Raw genomic sequence first — 5,543 nt, forward strand, 5'->3', positions numbered from 1 at the left:
GACCTACGGGGGTCCGGGGGGGGGGGGGGGGCAGCAGGGGTGACCTGGTCCCTGCTCAGAAAAATGGAGTCAAAGCAATTGTTAAATAGGTTAGATTTGTTGTCTGGTGTGACAACCAGATTTCCTAGCGTGTCTTGCAGAGGCCCCACATTACCCGGTACCTTATTTTACCCCCATGTATTTAAAAAATGACTTCTTGTTGTCCTTGATCCGGATAGCTAGTCCCAGTTCCATGTCCACCTTGGCCTTCCTGACCGTCCCCCTACAGCCCCGAGCAACTGAGGTATAGTCCTCCCTGGTGATGGCCACTCCCTTCCATTGGGTGTACGCTTCCTTTTTAGCTAGGAGACATTCCCGTATGCTTTTGGTGAGCCATGGGGGCTTTTGTGCCCTTTTGCCCCCTTTGATCCGTGTTGGGATTACCTCCCTTTGGGCTTGGAGGATCGTCTCCTTAAGGACTGACCGCTCCTGACTCCTCTCCCCTCTGGGACCTCAGTACCTCCCTGACTATTCTCCTTACCTCATTGAAGTCCACCCTCCTGAAGTCCAGGGCTGCTGCCTTGCTGCAGGCCTTTGCCACCTTGCACTGGATGGTGAACTCCAGCAGGTGATGATCACTGTCACCCGGGTGGTCAAGCACCCACAGACCCCTCACCAGGTCATTGCCCATGGGCAGGACCAGGTCCAACAAGGCGTCTCCCCTGGTGGGGCTGTGTACCTCCTGGCTTAGATGGAGGTCCTGTATCTTGGCTAGGAACCTATGTGAGCAGTCAGACCTGGCTGACTGCTCTTCCAAGCAGATGTCTGAAAAGTTCAGGTCACCCGTGATGACCACTTCCTTTGACCTAACTACATCCGTGAGCTGACATAAGAATTCCCGGTCTAGCTCTTCCCCTTGGGTGATGACCACTTCCTTTGACCTAACTACATCCGTGAGCTGACATAAGAATTCCCGGTCTAGCTCTTCCCCTTGGTTGGGTGGTCTGTAGAAGACCCCCACCATTAAGGCCCTTTCCCCTTGACTTCCTTGTAGTCTAACCCAGAGCACTTCAGTCTGCCCCTCCTCTGCCCCCGTGCTACTTGTTGAGGATGTGTATTTCTCATTGACGTAGAGCGCCACACCCCCACCTTTCCTCCCTGTCCTATCCCTTCTGTACAGCCTATAGCCCTTGATATTCACTGGCCAGTCGTGCATTGGGTCCCACCAATTGAGTGACACCAATTTCAACAACTAATTTTTATGTTACAGAGCTTACTAGGCCTGTGCGAGTGACAGCTATTCAATCTGGCTTCGGATCCGGCCACTTCGGATGCCAGAAATCTGATCTGGAGCTCCAGACTGGGGTTCCCACTTCGATTTGGCTGAAGCAGCTCCAAAGCTTGCCAGTCGTGCATTGGGTCCCACCAATTGAGTGACACCAATTTCAACAACTAATTTTTATGTTACAGAGCTTACTAGGCCTGTGCGAGTGACAGCTATTCAATCTGGCTTCGGATCCGGCCACTTCGGATGCCAGAAATCTGATCTGGAGCTCCAGACTGGGGTTCCCACTTCGATTTGGCTGAAGCAGCTCCAAAGCTTCAGAGCCGCCTCCGAGATCCGGCCATAGGGTATAATGGGGAATCAATGAAATGTCTATAACTTTGTTGTTTTTTTTCTTATTTGGATGAAAGTTGTAGGGTTGGTAGCCTCTGCTGAGAGGATGAAGCCTGCTATGTTTCATGAAGATCGGTGCAGGGGCTTGGGGGGAACTGTACCCCAAATTCTTGAAAGAAAACTCATGTCACGTATATGCATTATACCACAGGGGGATGAAAACTGCAGGGATGGTAGCCCCTGCTGAGGCCACAAATCCTGCTATGCTTCAAGAAAGTCAGTGCAGGGGTTTGGGGGAAACTGCACCCCAAATTCTTGAAAGCAAAACTTATATCACGTGTATGTGTTACACCACAGTGGGGTGAAAACTGCAGAGTTGGTAGCCCCTGGTGAGACCACAAAGCCTGACAAGTTTCAAGGAGATAGGTATGGGGGTTTGGGGGAACTGCACCTCAAGCTGCGGACAAGCAAAACTCGTGACATGGGTAACACTGGGTGTGTTAAGGCGCAGCAGGCTGAAAGCTGCAGGGATGGTGGCCCTTGCTGAGGCCAAAAAGCCTGCCAGCTGTCAAGGAGATAGGTGCAGGGCTTCTGGGATCTAGCTGCTGACAGGCAAAACTCGTGACATGGGTGCTTGAGCAACTGACTCTCTCTGCCTTGGGGCAGTTGATTGCCTATATTGATTCTTTCCTCTCCTTAGTCTGTTGTTTGGGGGTGTTAATTGTTGCTAATTAAGTGGTTACATTAGCTAGCAACTGTGTATTGAGCTGGTCCCTGAGTGAATCATGATTGATTGGTAACTGGTAACACAGTAGCTTAGCAGCCAGGCCTGCAGTAGTCCTGCCCCCCAAACAGTTGCACAAGGACCCATGTCATGAGTTTTGCCTGTCAGCAGCTAGAGATGCAGGGCCCCAGAAGCCAGAACCCCCCTGAACCTACCTCCTTGACAGCTGACAGGCTTCATGGCCACAGCAGGGGCTACCATACCTGCAGCTTTCACCCTGCTGTGCCTTACACACACGCAGTGTCACCCATGTCACGAGTTTTGCTTGTCCGCAGCTTGAGGTGAAGTTTCCCCCAAACCCCTGCACCTATCTCCTTGAAACTTGGCAGGCTTCATGGCCTCACCAGGGGCCACCACCCCTGCAGGTTTCAGCCCACTGCGCCTTGACACACACAGGGTCATGTGTGTCATGAGTTTTGCCTGTCAGCAGCTTGAGGAGCAGTTCCCCCCAAACCCCTGCACCCATCTTCTTGAAACTTGGCAGACTTCATAGCCTCACCAGGGGCTACCATCTCTGCCATTTTCACCCTCCTGTGTTGTAAAACATAGTCATGACATGAGTTTTCTTTCCAGAATTTGGGGTGCAGTTCCCCCCAAACTCCTGCACCGATCTTCTTGAAATGTGGCAGGCTTCATACTATCAGCAGAGGCTACCATCTCTGTAAATTTCATCCAAATCTGACTAAAAACAACAAAGTTATAGATATTTCATTGATTCCACATTATACCCTATGACCGGATCTCTGAAGCGGCTCTGAAGCTTTTCCGAAGTGCTTTGGAAGCTCTGAACCTCTTCGGAAAGCCTAACAAAGCCAGTGCTTTGATCCATATATGCTGCTTCGGATGCTGAAGTGTCCGAAGCTTCTCTGGATCCGAAGCATGGTCCGAAGCTTCGCACAGCCCTAGAGCTCACCTCCTTCCAGAGGGGCTGGGAAATGAGGGTCAGAGATCATACAGGATGGGAGAAGATTATCCACGTAGCTTATCTTCTTATCTCCTCATATCTCACAGGATCTTCAAAGGATGTGGCAGCACCCCAGGGTGCCCCACACCCTGGTTGAGAAACAAAGTTCTCGGTCCTTTCCACTCGGAGTGGATTGGGCCCTGTGTTTCTCTCATTTCCAGCCCAAGACTCTCCCACCATGCCACAGCTCTGGCATTAGCCAGACCCTTCTCCCGAACTCCCTATAAAGGAGTCAAACCACTTATACGATTGTTCAGAGCCACTTAGGCACAGAGAGGGCTATAGAATCCCCACTTTGTCTCCTTGGGCCATCCTTTTCACCTGTTGCCGTGTAAATGGACTCAGGCATCAGTGTAATCCAATTCCACCCTGCTCAGGTTTGGGAAACACTGCTAATGCAATAGACAGAGAGAGAATCCCACTCCTCCTTGCTGCCTTTTTGGACACAGCCTTACAGGTCACAGGATCATCTGCTATAAATGTAGATGCAAGATTCAGCTACTTCAGTGGGGTGGAATAGAATTTCTTCAAGGTGCCTAAGTCCACATAGACATCCTGTAGTGGAAGAGTGTCTGACTTCAGAAATGTTAACAATAGCCTCAAGGAGGGAATGCAAGGGCAGTACACAAAGGAAGGTGAAGTGCCCAGGTGCTGTGGTAAGGGGCACTGGGGTGCATGTGGAAAGCAGGCAGATGGCTCCACCCCACATTTCTGCACACAGGGCACTAACACAGTCCTCACTCATGGCCCCAGCCAAACCCTAAGGAACTGGAAAGGAATAGGAGCAGAGAACAATGTATTTCTCTCAGAACCAGAGCTGGGAATGTGATCATAGACCCCAACCCCTCAGCCCCAAAGAGATCTCCCTGACCATTAGGAGTGAGCATGAGCAGAGCGGCTATTGTGAGGCACTGGATATTGTGAGAGCTCTCCCAGCTGACATGAAGGTACTGTTGGGCAGAGCTGGGACGCGCTGGGGCAGGACAGCCAGAGGACATTTGGACAATCTGGAGTTAGAGTCCCTGTTGAGGCTGATGCTGTTTCTACAAGAAAATTTTAATCGTGTGTTGGTGTTATTTTCTTGGGGTCCAAATTAACACTTTGGCAACATTTTCTGAACGGATTACATTTTTCATTTAAAAATTGCATTTTCCCCACAAAATAATATTTTTGTGAAACTAACTATTATCAAAGTTACTCACTTTTACAGAATTTCATTAATTATAATAGGTTTGTAATGCAAAAATAGAATTAAAATGTTTTTCATGGTGAAAAAAATATTTTTAATAAACCAAAGACTTTTAAATGTTGAGGAAAACATTTCATATTTTTTTAAAACTGAAGAATTAACAGCCCATTTTGAATCTTCAAAAAGAAATATTTGAATATTCAAAATCTTTCATGGTTCTATTTTTTTTCCTAATTTTTACTCACCTCTGATCCCAAACAAAACCCTCAACCAGTTTGGAAAAATGTTTACTATACAAAAGGTGCTATATATTGGGTGCACAGTTTGGAATAAGTAAAGGGCTAATTCTTCAAACCCAAAACAAAGTTTTTGTGTTTGGGGACAAAAACATACCTTGAGGGATGAGCACAAAAGGCTTGTTCCACCACAACAGCTTTTCTTGTCACCAAAGACCCTTCACTTCTTGAGCCAGACAGGATTTCTGGTTGAAGTTATTAGGAAGGCAAATAAGAAGGAAAAAAAAAAGGGAGAGTGAGGGGATTATATGCACCAAAAAGCAGATAAATTCAGAAAATGTTTAAAAGCTGAAGTTAGGGCTTGGTTTTAGGCCAACTTCCTATTCAAGAGCTTCTGCCAAGTCTGCCTCTAGCTTCCTAATTACAGCAGGCTCTAAGTTAGATGAAGGTTATGAGAGACTGAATCACAGTCAGATTCTTTTGGGACCTGCTCTATGTCACATCATGAAGCCGCCACCTGAGCAGTCCACTGGGACACGTCTCCCCATTTGGCCATGAGGGTACAGATACAGATGAGATACAGATGAAGAAACTAATCAAGAGAGGAGATCATGAATTGTCACTGAGGAACCTGAAGCATATCACATGTTTTCTCTGCCAAAACCATCTGACTAAGCATTTGACATCAGGTGTCAGATGAGCCCAAAGCATTTCTCCCTCAGCTCCAGCACGTTCTGAGCTGAGGTCCTGCGCTGTGCATTTCATATTCTGTC

The sequence above is a fragment of the Alligator sinensis genome, unplaced genomic scaffold, assembly GCF_000455745.1.
Source record: "Alligator sinensis unplaced genomic scaffold, ASM45574v1 scaffold909_1, whole genome shotgun sequence".
Lineage (NCBI taxonomy): Eukaryota > Metazoa > Chordata > Crocodylia > Alligatoridae > Alligator > Alligator sinensis.